Source organism: Triplophysa rosa, unplaced genomic scaffold (assembly GCF_024868665.1).
Source record: "Triplophysa rosa unplaced genomic scaffold, Trosa_1v2 scaffold174_ERROPOS168977, whole genome shotgun sequence".
Taxonomy (NCBI): domain Eukaryota; kingdom Metazoa; phylum Chordata; class Actinopteri; order Cypriniformes; family Nemacheilidae; genus Triplophysa; species Triplophysa rosa.
In genome coordinates, this window is record NW_026634180.1 from 44,639 (window position 1) to 61,606 (window position 16,968).

Consider the following 16,968-nt stretch of genomic DNA (forward strand, 5'->3'; position numbering starts at 1 on the left):
AATTTTCTAAGTTTCGTTTTTGCACATAATAGTTCTGAATTCGCTGCTAGATTTTTCATTTGCGCTTTTCAAGTTTTCGTTTACGCTTCTCTGGCAAAATCTCACGTGTAGGCGGGACTTATGGCAGCTTTATGCTGATTGGCTAGTGAGTTTTTTATTGATAGCTCCTTGACAAGAATGTCAATACTGAAGACAGTACGGCTCTCACCAAATCCTTGGTGTTTCGAGTCTGACGTCATCACCCAAACGTGTTTAGGGCTGAAACGATTCCTCGAGTAACTCGAGTTATTCGAATACAAAAAATCATCGAGGCAATTTTTGTTGCCTCGAAGCCTCGTTTAATCCATTTAACTACAGTACACACGGAGCGCTGCGTTTCCCCACGGACCCTTATTACTGACGCACAGCCCGCTAAACTCTATTCAAGTTTCAGGGCTCTCAAGTCTCACGCATTCACCGCGAGACACACGCATTTTAGTCTGTTCACACGCATGTCTCATGCTGATAAATAAGTGATCGCTTATTGAAATGGTGAACTGCTATTTTACTTGGTTTTAGTCTATTTTGCGAGTGAAACTTGTTTTCCGGCTGCATTGAGTCCATAAAACTAGATGCGGACTTGTGGACGCCGAATCATGTTATTTACACATGTCGTCTGGCTGTTCTGCGTGTCTGAGTGAATGTTAACGTGCTACACGCGTGATGCTCATGAATTTGTCTGCGTCTGCGCTGAATGAGCACATGAACTTAATCTCCAGAGTTGCTCTCTAAGAGTTTATTTCAGAACATTTTACTGAGTGAAGCTAACGCCCTAAAAAATAAGCGTCTTCCGACGACCTGCCAAAATAAAAGTCAGATTAACTCGGTATTTTTATGTGGACAAATATATTACTATTTAATATTAAAAAAGAAACTAAAACTAATTTAGATAAACTAAATGCATCATGCATAAGCTGAAGTTAGTTGTTTACCTTTGAAATTATTCTTTCTATTTTTATTAATGTTTCTTATTTATACATTTGTATTAGGCCTATATTGCATTTTAATGTAATATGGCAATGGAATGTAGTAAATGGGTTTAGTTTTCACAGATATGAATTCGTGCAATTTCAGCAATAAATATGTAAATTTTTCTAAAAAAGGAAACAAATTAGTTGTGCATTTTAAGAGACCTGTCTTATTTTCTCTTGTATATTTAGTATTGCTCTTTAATAAAGAAAACATACTTATTATCCGAATACCCGATTAATCGATGGAAAATCAGTAGAATACTCGATTACTAAAATAATCGATAGCTGCAGCCCTAAACGTGTTTTTTCGTCAATTTGAACAATCATAGGTAGTATACTGTAGATGGTTAGAGTAAGGTTAGGGTTAGGGTTAAGGTTAGGGTGTGGGTTAGGGTAAAGGTTTCGTAAGACTTGAAACACCAAAGATTTAGTCAAAACCAACAAGCCACGCCCACGGATCTGACTCGAAACACCAAGGATTTAGTGAGAGCCGTCTTCAGTATCGACTTCCTGGTCAGGGAGCGGTCAATCCAAATCTCACTAACCAATGAGAGTAAAGTGGCCATAAGTCCCGCCCACACGTGAGATTTGTGCCAGAAAGGCGAACGAAAACTTAAGAAGCGTAAACAAATCTCGGAAAGTGCAAATGAAAAATCTTGCAGCAAATTCAAAACTATTATTTGCAAAAACGAAACTTAGAAAATTGTTACGAAAAATAGCAGTTTATTTGAAAATCATGTCTAGACATATGCCCGGTTAACCGAAAATATATATCACGTGATTTATGCACAACTTGTGAGTGAAGTACGGTAAAATGCTGCTGCATCCGAAAGCCAGAGGGCGCACTCGTGCAGAAACTCCAAATACGCACTGCAGAAGAAGACCATAACACACGTAGTAGTAGTAGGAAATGCCTAAGGACATGTTTTTATCACTGTTCCTCAAGCCTCCTCAGGTATTTTTATGATAATAAAGTATATTTATAATGATCATGTTTGACGGGTGTTGCTTTTTCAAATGCACGTTATAAGCGACTCAAACTCGCACTGCTTTTAGATCGAGCAGCATTTCCTACTGATCCCAGAGCCGTGCTTCACGGACAAGCTACGCATCAATGAAATAAACGATACCTTCCATTATCGCAGCCAGCTCGGTTTCAGCAGGTTTGGTGTTAACCGCGGTTAACCGGGCACATGTCTAATCATGTCACATTCTTGCAATTGAGTTTATTGTTTTCATTATCAAAGTGTTTTTCTTTTTCTTTCTCACTGTATATTTTTGTTCGTTTTTAAAAGTTTGCTTTCATTTTTATTGACACAAAAGTAATCACATAATATTTTAGGCAGTCATTTTGCTGAGTGTTTTGCCACCCACAGTGGCACACTCCGGCATGCTCACGTGATGTTCACGTGGTAAAGTGACGACACGTCCATACCCTCTATACTGTTTAAATTGTGTAATTGTAATTAAAAAATAAAGTAAATCTTGAGTAACTCAATATTTTTTGTGAATTTTAATATAAATATTTAAGTGTATGCAATGAACAGCACTCAGCAATGCAATCCAGGGCCACAGCTTTATTGCAGGCCCCCTCTCTAATGGCAATGGAGTAAGGTTTGCTACATTGGATCTTTTGGTGGGCTAACATAAACAAATGGCCAAAGTGCCATCAGATAAGTCTGCTAGGACAACTGCCAAACACCCCTTACAGGGCAGGACGGAAGACCTTAAGGCCCGGGCATATTTGACTTTTCGCGTCCGTGTCCGTCTCCCACACAAACGCGTCCGCACAGCTTCCTGCGCATACTCATCACAGATTAAGTGCAGACGTCCGAGTTCAACACATGTGCAATACAAAAGAGTGTGTGTGCTCTACCAGACCGTCAGAGGGCAGTGCTGAGTCGCGTCATTCACAGACCTACTGACAATTAATGATCGAGGAAGTGTTTTCGTCATTGACAACAATCAGAATCAGAAAGAGCTTTATTGCCAAGTGTGCTTGGACACAAGGAATTTGTCTTAGTGACCGAAGCTTCCAGTGCACATAGGTTAAAAAGTGACAAGACAAAGGTAATAAAACATAAAAAATAAATATGTGAGAGACAATACACATTTGACAGAAAGGACAATATTAGACAAAAGGACAATAGACAGTATATTGGATGTGCAGATGTGCTATATACAAATTATACTGTTATATACAAGTTATGCATGGGAATGTGGATGGCTGAATATTATATCAACAACATACTGTATGTATAATAAATATGAGTATATAGTTGTGTATTTCACATGTTTTTATTACACAGTAGAACATTTAACTGTTCAAGAGGTAGATGGACTGAGGGAAGAAACTTTTCCTATGTCTGATGTCTGTTTTGGTGTTCAGTGCTGTGTAGCGCCGACCAGATGGCAGAAGTTCAAAGAGAAAGTGTACGGGGTGTGAGGGGTCCAGAGTGATTTTGCGAGGAGTTTTACTCACTCTGGATGAGTACAGTCCTTGTAGATTGGGGAGGGTTGTGCCAGTGATTCGCTCAGCAGTCCGGACTATCCGTTGTAGTCTTCGGAGGTCAGTTTTTGCAGCTGAGCCGAACCAGACAGTTATGGAAGTGCAGCAGACAGATTCAATGACAGTTGAGTAGAACTGTAAGAGCAGCTTACAGAACAACAACCAAACAGTATGGAGAAGGACATTCTTCTAAGCTTACTGTTCTTGGTTTCGTGTGTATTGACCCCTAGTGGACTAGTGCACTTTTTCACACATGCGCTGTTGTACGCGGCATGTCCACGCGGTCTCAAGAAATGGGCTGCACGCGGACAGGGTGTAAGGCCGACCGCGGACCCTTCTGATGACGAAAATTGCGTCATGTGGATGGTGCGCAGACGCGGACGGACTAACCATACTTCCGCCTTTAGTTTTCCAAAGGATTTTGCCTTATCACCAAACCGCCTTCTACTCTTAGGCCAGGGCAGCCATAAACCTCCTCAGGACCTCCAGATGTGGCATGTAACAAACTGGTCATTCTCATAGCATTGGAATGGAAGAGTGCCAAATGCAATCTCCTCCTCATATGAAAAGGGATAAAAGTACATTTTCATCAGAAACTCTTTCTTCTGAGTCTCCCCTAGAGACTGAAAGAGATCACCCAAGTTCTGAGTCTTCCCTTTGGGGAGGCATAACAGATACAGCAAGTTCTGAGTCTCCAGCGAGACATTAACAGCAACACCCAAATTCTGAGTCGCTAGCCCATGCACCCAGAGACAACTCAACTCAACTTTATTTATATAGCGCTTTTTACAAATTTCATTGTTACAAAGCAGCTGTACATAAGACATATTGACTATAAGCAAACCAATTAAAGTTGTACCTGCAAAAACAAGAAAAAAATGAAAACAAAGACAGACAGACATACCCACATACAAAACACTCCACACACACAATATGCACACGTACTAACACACAGACACACAGACACGTACACAGACAAGTACGCACACACGCACACACACGCGCACACGCGCACACACGCACACACACACACGCACACACACACACACCCACACACACACACACACACACACACACACACGCGCACAGTGAGAGCACACATTTAAGATAAAGGAGAGAGAAGCACAGGTCAAATATAACAGACTATAAATTCCTATATGCAATATTAATTAAGTAAAACTTTAAAATTCTAAAGCAGCCCCCCCGGCCAGGCAGATAGTGCAAAAACAGTATGCAAACGGTGGCGAGGAACCCAAAACTCTAATGGAGAAAAAAAACCTCAGGAGAACCCAGGCCCAACCAGGGGATTCCAGTTCCCCTCTGGCAAAAGCTGCTGCCTCTGCACAAGCTCCAGAGAACTTGCACAACAAGGCTAAATAAAATAAATAAACTTAATAATAAAATAAATTATAGTTTAAGATTATCATTAATAATCTAATAGCATTTGAAGTTTTGTGGTGAAGACATGTCAAGAGACCGCGTCCTTCTTTATCCAGCTCTATCATCTCAGCTCTTGTCAGGTCCCCACTTCCCATTCTCCGCTCTACCATCAGGTCAGGCCATGAACTGCATCCTGCTCGCTGTGGTAACCTTGGAACAATGAGACAAGACTGGCTGAGAGTAGAGTACTGTTCTGTACTCTTTGATGCAACAAGTACATCAGTTGTGTTTTTGGTTCCGGTTGATCTAACTAATGCAGCCTAAACCCTCTGAAGATTTATATTATGGAAGAGTAGTGTATGCAAGATTAAAAAGATGCGTCTTTAGTCTAGATTTAAACTGACAGAGTGTGTCTGCCTCCCGGACAGTGCAGGGAAGACTATTCCAAAGTTTAGGCGCTAGATAGGAAAAGGATCTACCACCTGCACTTGATTTTGAAATTCTAGGTATTACCAACTGACAGGACGCCTGAGAGCGTAATGCACGTGAAGGACTGTAATACAAAAGGAGTTCATTCAAGTACTGAGGAGCTAAACCATGTAAGGCTTTATAGGTAATAAGCAAGATTTTAAAGTTAACGCGATGCTTTATAGGTAACCAGTGCAAGGTTGACAGAACCGGGCTAATATGTTCATACTTTTTTGTACGTGTAAGAACTCGAGCTGCCGCGTTTTGGACCAATTGGAGTTTTTGTAATAAGCCTGCAGGGCAACCACCTAACAGTGCATTACAGTAATCTAGTCTTGATGTCATGAATGCATGAATTAACTTCTCTGCATCTGAGATTGACAGCATATGACGTAGTTTAGATATATTCTTAAAATGGAAAAACGCAATTTTACAGGTGTTGGCGACGTGGCTCTCAAATGACAGATTACTATCGAATAGAACGCCAAGATTCTTTGCTGACGACGAGGGTTTTATGGAACATCCGTCAATAGTTAAACAGTATTCTTGGTTGTTACTTATAGCAGTTTTCGGTCCAATAAGTAACACTTCCGTTTTGTCCGAGTTCAGTAATAAAAAGTTGTTACTCATCCAGTTTTTTATATCGACTATGCATTCCATTATTCGATGGAACTGCTGTGTTTCATGAGGCTTCGAGGAAATATAAAGTTGAGTATCATCAGCATAACAGTGAAAGCTAACTCCGTGTCGCTTTATTATATCTCCTAGAGGTAGCATGTATAATGCGAAGAGCAGAGGCCCTAAGACTGAGCCCTGTGGTACACCGTACTGGACTTGCGATTTGCGTGACACCTCATTGTTTATTGCTACAAATTGAAAACGGTCGGATAAATAAGATTTAAACCATTTCAAAGCTATTCCCTTAATGCCGACATAATTTTCGAGTCTATGTAGGAGTGTGCTGTGGTCAATGGTATCGAATGCAGCACTAAGGTCTAGCAGCACCAATAACGAGATACAACCTCGGTCAGACGCCAATAGCAGATCATTTGTAACTCTGATCAAAGCAGTCTCTGTACTGTGACATGCTCTAAATCCAGACTGGAATTCTTCATTGATGTCATTCCTTTGGAGGAAGGAGCATAATTGAGTTGAAACTACTTTTTCCAGAATTTTAGATATGAAAGGTAGATTCGATATAGGCCTGTAGTTCCTTAGTTCTCTAGGGTCGAGTTGGGGTTTTTTGACAAGGGGCCTTATAACAGCCACCTTATATGCTTTAGGCACATGTCCTAATGTCAGAGATGAGTTAATAATACCAAGAAGAGGATCTATAATTTCTGGGAGCATCTCTTTCAGTAGATTTGTAGGTATAGGGTCTAGCATTCATGTTGTTGATTTAGATGATCTAATGATTTTAGACAGCTCATCGTGATCTATGGTATAAAATAATTGCATTATCTCCTTAGGGGCGCTGTAGTTAGTTTGTTCAGCGGGTTTCACTTTTGATTGCATTGTTATAAATTTTTCTCTAATATCTTGGATTTTATATGTGAAGTAGTTCATAAATTCATCACTGCTATGCTGATATACAGGATCAGAAGTCACTGACGATTTATTTTTTGTTAATTTAGCCACTGTGTTAAATAAAAACCTTGGGGTTGTGCTGGTTTTCTTCTATTAGTGATGAAAAGTAGGCGGATCTAGAAGTTTTTAGGGCTTTCCTGTATTTTCGAATACTATCCTTCCATGCTGTACGAAATACCTCTAATTTAGTTTTCTTAAAGTTGCGCTCCATTTTTCGGGCCGCTTTCTTTAGAGCCTGAGTGAGTTCATTATACCACAGTGTTTGACTGCTGTTTTTAATCTTCTTTGAACGTAGAGGAGCAACTGTGTCTAGCGTTACCGAGAAGGTGGAATTAAGATGTTCAATGGTAGTGTCAAGATCTTCAACGTTATTTCTCATGCTAGCGATTTGAGACAATTCGGGCAGATTATCGAGAAACGCTTCTTTGGTAGTTGAAGTTATTGTTCTACCATATTTGTAACAATGAGTTTGATTTGCAGCCATAGGCCAGTGAAGCAAACATAATACCAGATAATGATCCGAAATGTCTTCACTCTGCTGAAGGATTTTAACGTCATCCACATTTATACCGTAAAACAATATTAAATCTAAAGTATGATTACGAAGGTGAGTGGGTCCTGACACATTGTTGACTAACGCCCATGGAGTTAAGAGTGTCTTTGAAAGCCATTCCTAAGGCATCTGTATCGTTAGCTACATGGATGTTAAAGTCACCAACGACAAGACTACAACAGATCAACTACATCCCGAGTCTACCGTCCAGCTCAGGAGAGCAAACCTTTACTTCAAGGTACCTTCGTCTATGCGTTCCAGATTGCACCACAGGCACGCACGCACACACACATGAAAGATTTCATGCATTTTGAAAGATTTATATAGCTGTTTATTTTTGTGATATTTACTAATACAGTGTGGTATATTTTTTGTGCACTGCATAATCTACAGCAAAACCCAAAAAATGACATTTTTTCATTCTATAAAGGAAATTCATTTCTTTATCAAAAAGATTTATAAAATAAAAGGAACCATTAAAAAACAGGACACCTTAAGTAGGATCACAATTGTTACATACCTTACAGTTACAGTAAATATTGCAGTGCATCTGTTTTATGTTTTATACTAATTTAGCCAATGTTCTATTCCCCTGAAACTACACACTCAACTACACCATTCAAAAACGTGTGTTGGGATGAAGTTGTTAAAAAATATATGAAATATTAATAAAATCACATATTTATTACCTACCCACACCATAAAAATGAGTTTGTCTTATCTGACATCCCCTTGTCATGAGTCTACATATTTATAAAGCAAGTGTTTCATTGATTTCAAACAGGGCCGTCGCTGCCCATTTTGGCACCCTAGGCGAAATTGTTATCGGCACCCCCAAGAAATATAACACAATAAACTTTGAGAAAACACACTTAATAATAATTGAACATGCCTAAATACAAGTTCACAAATACTGTATATTAAACCAGTACAAAATGAAATTACCTTCAAAAAATATCTTGTAAATATACACATTACGCAATCTAATAAACATTGGCGTATCCAGGGACGGAGCCATGAGGGCACTGGCTCCTTCTGAAAAATGATTGCCCTACCCAGCCCACCCCTCTAATTACTGTGAGGCTGTTGATCATAAATTCAAATCGTATTAATCAGATTTTGTTTGTATAAGTAACATGGTAAATTTATCTACTTTATGCATGTGTAGCGGGTCCCGGCTAGGTCTCCGCTGGCAGATATATGTATAATCTTCTGATAGGAGTGTCCTGGAAATATTGGAAATATTACAAAGAAATCAGCGACGCAGGACAACAGTTGCTCATTCTCCTTTCATTCGGATTATCTTTATTTTTAACTTCATTTTAACTTGGTATCTGCAATCATGAATTATTTTCTGTTCTTTTGTCTGCTTTGCATTGAAGCACAGGTTATATCCACATTTGGATAACATGAAGCCATATATTCTTCAAAGGTCTGTTTTTACATAAATGTCTCCTCACATATTTTCCAAACATTAATTTATCAAAATTTGTATGAAACCAAAAACAAACATTTTCCCTTTAACTCACATTTTCTGTCTATCTTCAATCATGTCTGCACTTCTCCCTTTAAACACCTGTCATTGTCCTCTCATGAAAAGAGTATTTTTGTAATAACTGTACATTTTATAAGTGTTCACTTTATACGACAGAATAAATCTCATTTGCAGTTAAACTGTATTACATTTTACACTATATGAACACAAACTTAAATAATAAACATGTCTGCCTCATAACTTGGTGCCCAGTCCTATGAACTGAAACTGTATCATTGCCTAATATTAACACGTCCCCCGTAAAACAAGGCTGCAGCCGTAACTGGTCTTACTCGGTACATTAGCATTAACTTACTACCCTTTGAACATTGTACCACACACACAGCTGCTTTCCACACACAGCAATAACCCACAAATGCCCAGGAGCCACAGGGAACAAACAAAAGATATCAATAGATGCGGACGTCGGCCGCCATTTTCTCAACTACGTACCATCAGACTTAACCGTTTACACACTTGACATACTTTTAGCTTACAGACCACACATCACCGGGGATTAATATTATCTTATAAACATCTGTAGTTACATAAAAGGTGTGTAACTAACCTGGAAATATTACAAAGAAATCAGCGACGCAGGACAACAGTTGCTCATTCTCCTTTCATTCGGATTATGAGCTCACCTTGCTCTGCGCATTGCTAAGGGTCCCAGAGTGATGCTGCTGGTGGGTGCTGCCACCCTGTGTCCATTTTATGAAACAGCATGTCATTCTATGCTTCTTTGTAATCTCTCATTAGTAGTAGTAAGTCAGAATAAAATAAAATACAATTGCAATAGAAGGAAAGAAACAAAAAGTAATAATCTCAACAAAACACTTATTTTGTGAGTATCACATCCACCCCGTGGATAGTAAATGACTTGCCTGTTGAGAGTCCAGCACAGTCAGCTGACACTGTTTTAACTCCCCGTCAGAGACAAAAGCAACCTCAACAGAAGGCAAGCTCTGCTGACAATGATGGAATACCAGACACTGATGATGATGATGATGAGTGGACAGGAGGTTATTGGCTGAGAACACCTGTAGTCAGGATGGGAAATGATCAAGCTGGGCATGGCAGATCAGCAGCCTCAGAGCGGGAGCAAAGTCTAGTGTCAAAGCCATCTCCTGCAACAACGCCTGGTCAGACTCCAAAGAAACCGACCATGGCCCACAAAGAATGGCCAAATACATCACCGACGAGAGAAACCGAACCTATGGACACATACTCACCAGATGGACGAGAGACACCTGAAAGAGACAATACACACACGGATGAGACAAACCTACCTGAAAGAGAACACGAACAAAACATTCCTGTAAAAGAGGATAAACAAAGCTCAAAGGACAGAGAAGTGGAATTAGTGGGAGATGAATCACAGACAAGTGAACAACCTGATGTCACTTACTTACCTCAGCCTGGAGAGGATGAGAAAAATGGACATGCTGAACAAGTACAGGAGGAAAGACCGAGTTATCCCCCTATTATGACTTGGCCTGCAGAAGATGCACACAGAGAGGTTAGGAGGTCGGCCAGAGAGAGGAGACCGAGGCCGATGTTCACTTATGAGTCACTGGGCCAACCTTCAATACAAACCCATGTTCCTACAAATTCCATTTCCATGCCACACATAACCAGACAGTTCATCCTACCTGCTCCTTACGCACCACAAATGTACATGCCTTACACATATTACATGCCAGTCACCACACAAAATTATTAGGAGGGAAAAAAAAGGGGGAGTTTTTTTTGTTTGTTTGTTTTGTTTTTGTTGTAACAAATGTCGGGAGCCATTTTTGTTTCTGTGTATGGTTCTGTTCCTTGCATTTGGGTCTCCCTCAGGATGAATGACATATACAGGATTGTCCGAGATTTGCTCCTTCACCACATAGATCCTCTTCTCCCAGTATGAACATAGCTTACCGGGTCCACCTCGCTCACCCATGTTTCGAACCAGTACTCGATCTCCTGGTTTGAGGACCACGCCCCTCGCCTTTTGATCATAATAGGACTTGTTCTTTGCACTTGATGACAGGCTGGATTTGTTTGCAATCTTGTACGCTTCCGTCATCCTTTTTGACCATTTCTCCACATATCCTTTGTGTGTCACTGATTCGGCGTTTCCCAATAATCCAAACAAGAGATCCACGGGGAGACGGGGGTGTTGCCCATACAGCAGGTAATGAGGTGATTATCCGGTGGACTCGTGGCGAGTACAGTTATATGCGTGTATCATTTGTGGCAAATGTTCTTTCCATCTCTCCTTTTCTCTGTCTGTCAGTGTCCGTAACATTTGTAGCAGTGTGCGGTTGAACCGCTCGGCGGGGTTATATTGAGGGTGGTATGGGGATGTTCGTGAGTGTCCGACCCCTGACGGCCGTCCAAGGGTGCGGAAAAGGTCGTTCTCAAACTCGCTTCCTTGATCATGGTGGAGACGATTTGGATAACCCAGACGGGGTGTGTAGTCGTTGTATATCCTTTCAGCTGCAGTTTGTCCTGATTTATTTTTGGTTGGGTAAGCCTGAGCAAATCTGGTAAAATGGTCTATTACTACCAGAATGTACTCATAACCCCCTTTGCTTTTCTCCAGATGTAAGTAGTCTATGCACACCAGATCGAGAGGGGAAGCAGAGGTCAGGCTACCCATAGGCACGCGTATGTGTGTGGTGGGTTTCTTTTGTTTTATGCAACTGCATTTTCTTGTGACATATTCCTCTATACATCTCTTCATGTGTGGCCAATAGAAACGTTCTCTGGCGAGATGGAGCACACGTTCTGTGCCAACGTGTCCCATGTTGTCATGGAGATGTTTTAGAGCAACTGACTGGTACTTAATGGGTAGGACTAACTGTTTTCTTTCTTGTTTTTGGCGGTACAGGACTCCATTCTCAAAGTGTAGTTGACTCCACTCATGAAGGAGCTTGAGTGTAAGCCCACTCGCTGACCTTCTGACCTCATCAGTAAGAACATTATTTGTCTCTTTCAGTCTCATTATGTCCCCTATTCCAGGGTCATCTCGTTGGGCTTTTGCCAGCTCTTCGTGGCTTATTTCGGGCAAGAGTGAATGAGGCTGTGGCATTGCATCAGCAGAGGAGGTGTAAAGTGCAGCTATCCAGGCTACATGTTTCTTCTGGGCTGCTCTACCCCCTTCCCAAGTCGCATGCAGCACATCCCGAGACAGCTCCTCCGTGCATGTCGCTACATAGTTGTCAATATCGAGTGGGATGCGTGAGAGCGTGTCGGCGTCTACATTGTTTTTTCCAGGTCTGTATTTAATATTGAAGTGGAACTCTGACAATTCTCCAACCCAGCGATGTCCAACTGCATTGAGTTTCGCAGTGCTCATGACGTAGGTAAGCGGATTGTTATCAGTGTAGATGGTAAAATGTGGAGCGTAGAAGAGATAGTCTCTAAATTTCTCACACACTGCCCACTTCAGAGCAAGGAACTCGAGTTTTCCGCTGTGGAGTCGGTAGTTCCTTTCAGCAGGTGTCAGAGTTCGTGATCCATATCCGATGACTCGCATTTTTCCACACTGTCGTTGATAGAGGATTGCTCCGAGCCCTTTCTCCGATGCATCCGTGTTTAGGACGAATGGCTCCTCGAAGTTGGGGTATGCGAGGACTGGGGGGTTGGTCAGCATACTGACAAGCCTTCCACTCGATGGGTGTTTTGGACGGGAGTTGTGGACCCTTGGACTTGCAGTGACATGGAAGGGGTTGGGGCATGGAGGACTTAACTTGGAGCAGCTCATACAATGGTTTTGCTATCTTAGCAAAGTCCTGTATGTAGGAACGTAATAACTCAGGAAGCCGAGAACCCGTCGGAGATCACCAACCATTTGGGGCATTTTGGTTTTTAAAGCCACCACTGCCTCGAGGTCTTTGGGGTCAATTCGAACTCCCTCGGCCGACACCAAGCGTCCAACATAGCGAAACTCCTTCTGAAACATCTCGCACTTTTCTGCCCGTAGCTTCACCCCATGATGCTGCAGTGCTTGGAGGACCTTGCGAATCACCTCCACGTGGCCACTGAAAGATCTGGAGTAGCACAGTAGGTCATCCAGGTACGGGATGCAGTAGTTGTCTCTCAGAGAGCCTAACATCTCCTCCATGCTCCTTTGAAAAGCTGCAGGTGCATTAGAAAGTCCAAATGGGATCCTTACCCATTCGTAGAGCCCCCAGGGGGTGATGAAGGCAGTGAGATGGCGTGACCCTTCTGCCATAAACCCCTGGTGGTAAGCTTTACCTTGGTCCAGTATGCTGAACATTGAGTACCCACCTAGCGTGTCTATCAAATCCTGTATTCGTGGCAGTGGATGTCTGTCGGGTACGGTTTTTTGGTTTAGGAGACGATAATCTATGCAGAGGCGAAGTGTGCCGTCCTTCTTCCGCACACATACAACTGGGGCAGAATAGGCAGACTTAGATTTCACTATCCAACCCTTTACAAGAAGATCTTGAATGTAGTCTTTTACTTCTTTAAACAGTGGTTTGGGAATGGATGTGTACGCTCTCTGCACAGGAACATCGTCGTTGAGGTTGATCACCATTTGCAGATTTGGGATACAGCCAAGGTCATTTCCATCCCTTGCAAAGGCGTTTGACTCTTCATAGAGCATCTTTCTAGCAGCCTCCTGCTGTTCTTCCTCCAGATGGTCGAGGTTTACAGGTGGGTCCCACAGAGGTGGATCTGAGTTGCTGACCTGAGTGGTGGTGACCTGACTGACAGTCGCTGCAGGCTGTGATTTGTCCAGGATATCTGCCTCCACAACATTTTCAACACGCTGCAGGATCCCTAGAGCTGTTTTACGTGGTATTGTGATGTCATGATTGGTGTTGTTACCAATTGGAATGGTGACATAGGGCTTTGTTGGGTTCTGGATTTCAAACAAACCTGGCCCTGTATCCCACTGTCCAGACGATAGGCGGTCTTCATCTGTCTCGAACAACACCAATCGGGTAGAGGCATCCATGTTTGACGGAATCTGACACTTCACCCACAACACTTGACCAGCTGGGAGCACGATATCCTTGGTACCTGTTCTTAAGCGTCCCTGCTGCATGACTGGCTTTGCTGTCTGAATAAAGTTGACGAGAGCTTCAGCTGTTTCTTTGGGAACAGATATGGCATTGCTAAGAAGGCTAGCAAGTACTGGCGCTAGTCTCTCTGGTTTGTCACAAATTAGCACTTCCAAAACATTAAAGCCAATTAATGGTCTATCCATGGGGTAGCTGCTGATGAGGAATGGGACACTAATGGACAGGTTGGGGTCCAAGTTCCCTGGCAATTTCACTGTAATAGCTACCCACCCATCATACGGGATGAGTCTGCCATTTGCTGCAATAACCTTCAGTTCCTCCTCCCCTAAGATCTCAGAAACTGAGTGAATACTTAGGTCAGGTAGGTACTCTTCTTTCCAGGCACGGCTGACTATACTGACTTGTGACCCAGAGTCGAGCAAAGAAGTGACTGCTAAGCCATTTAGATAGCTCTGAACTAGGGCCTTTTTCCCAATCAGGCTAGCAACAGCTCTAGCTTTAGCTACACGTGGTGACTGGGGAGGGAGCTGAGCTACTTGGTTACAGTGACTTAATGTGCTTGCCGTTACTGGGGTTGAGGGTGAGGGGGGGAATGTTTTGTCATTGTTGGCCTTACTTTCTGGTTGGGACTTATTTCCAGACTCGGTCACTAGATGTCCCTCTCTAGTGCCCGATTGGAGTTTTCCTGCCTCTTTGGTCTTTTTAGACAGCCTGCTGCACGGTGTCCTTCCTCCCCACATGTGAAACAGTGTTTACAGTCTTGTCTGTCTTGTTCCACGCAGCTTGGACAACCATAGGGTTTTCCACTTTTAGATTGTGTCCTATTTTGACTGTACTGTAGATATTAGATATTATTTATTATAATGATCTTGCTTGGTCTATAAACACCATGCACTGTGCTGTGTTTTACCTTTCTGTGTTTTTCTTATTTGCTCCTGTAAAGCTGCTTTGGAACAATGCACATTGTGAAAAGCGCTATATAAATAAAATTGAATTGAATTGAATTGTACTGGCGCCCATTGTAAGTTAGCTGTTGTTGGTTTTGTTTTTGCATGGTCTCAACCAGTTTGATGAGCTCCTCTACTTTGGTCGTGAGGTCTCTCAGGGGATCTGGTTTTGTTTGATTTGACTTGGATCCTACACTCTCTGACTTTGTGCTAGGTGTCTTTACCACATCAGGCTCGAGCTGTGCGCTGTGCGCATTTGTTACAGTCTGTCGGCGGGAAGAGCCAAGTCTTTTCATTCTCTCGTTTTCTTCACTAGTGATTTTCATCACATGATGAAGAATCATCTCATCAGTGATCCCACTGTTTGTCAACAAAGGTTTGAGCTCTCTGTGTATGTCAGTGTGTTTGTGCCCAAAGCCTTGGTACACTGTATGTAGGAAAACATCTTGCACTGTAGCTGCGGAGTATTTAATGTCAGTGTCAGCCAGTTTTGATGTCAATAGGATGCGTTGTTTTAAACCTATCACACGATAGAGAAATTGTTGTGGTGTCTCAATCTCATCCTGTTTCGTACACATCAACTCTTGGAATAGCTCTGTGCTGTTTTTTTTCTCTTAGGTGAGTTTGGAGAAATCCCTTGAGTTCAGTCACTGCCATGTCGTCTTTGTTTATCAACATCTCTTTGAATATGCCTGGTCTTATGATTTTGAGCACACCACGAACAATCTCTGAGTCTGAGAACCCTTCTTTGATTCCATCATCAATTTGCCTGCAGACATTATTGTAGCTGATATCTGAGGATTGATCATCGATCTGCCCGCCTTGCACTTTGAACTCTTTCCGAGGAAGGTATCTGATTTCCCTTAAGGACACCATCCCCTCGCGAGCCGACTGAGAGGCAGGCTCACCCTGTGGGTTTCTGCCGGGCTGCCTAAGCAGGACTGAGGATGGGGGTATATGTGTCTGTGGCGGCGAAGCATGTGCTGGTATACACTGTATGAGTTTCTTTCTAAGCTCTTCGTAGTTAGCGAGCACTTTAAGCAAATCAGGGTTCGCTGTGTCAGGTGCATTTAACATTGTAGCCTTAACTGAGCCTGAATCTAGTTCAGCAATATCACTAGGCGATGTAGTACTCACTGAAATAGGTGTGTGGCGATTCTGTTTGTGAGTGTCTGTGGTGATTTCAGGAGGTGTTTGGATAATGACAGAACCCTCAGAAAAATCAACATGGTCATCAAGCTTATCACCACTATGCCCAGTATGTAACTCAGAATCACCCTTTACATTTAGAAGTGACATATCATCATCACGACATTTCACTACATCATCAATAGCGTTTTTTAACATCAGCAACTGAACCATTCCCTCGTCCTCTGTTTCAAGTAACTGCTTACTGTACATGAACGAGTTGATGTGATCGTAGCATTCCTCCTGATCTCCCTCCACAAGCTCTGACTGGTCCACGTCCGACACTGGACTCACCGCTCTGGCGACCCGAAGAAGCTCTTCAACTGACAAGGTGAGTAGGCTCTTCCTAATGTCCCACACTAGGCTTTTCCTCTCATCACTCGCCATGATGGCTCCTCGTCTCCCTCACGGCTGGCAACACAGTTCGGTGATGGTGCAGTCGGCTCTGGATCGCAGACCTCCACTCGTTCACGATCGCAGTCCCCACGGCTGGACAGGGCTAGTTGCTGGTCAGCGTTGTCATCACTTGGCTCCCGATCTAATAGGTGGCGCCGAAGTGATCCCGGACGAGCCCCCAAGAATCTGTAGCGGGTCCCGGCTAGGTCTCCGCTGGCAGATATATGTATAATCTTCTGATAGGAGTGTCCTTGAAATATTGGAAATATTACAAAGAAATCAGCGACGCAGGACAACAGTTGCTCATTCTCCTTTCATTCGGATTATCTTTATTTTTAACTTCATTTTAACTTT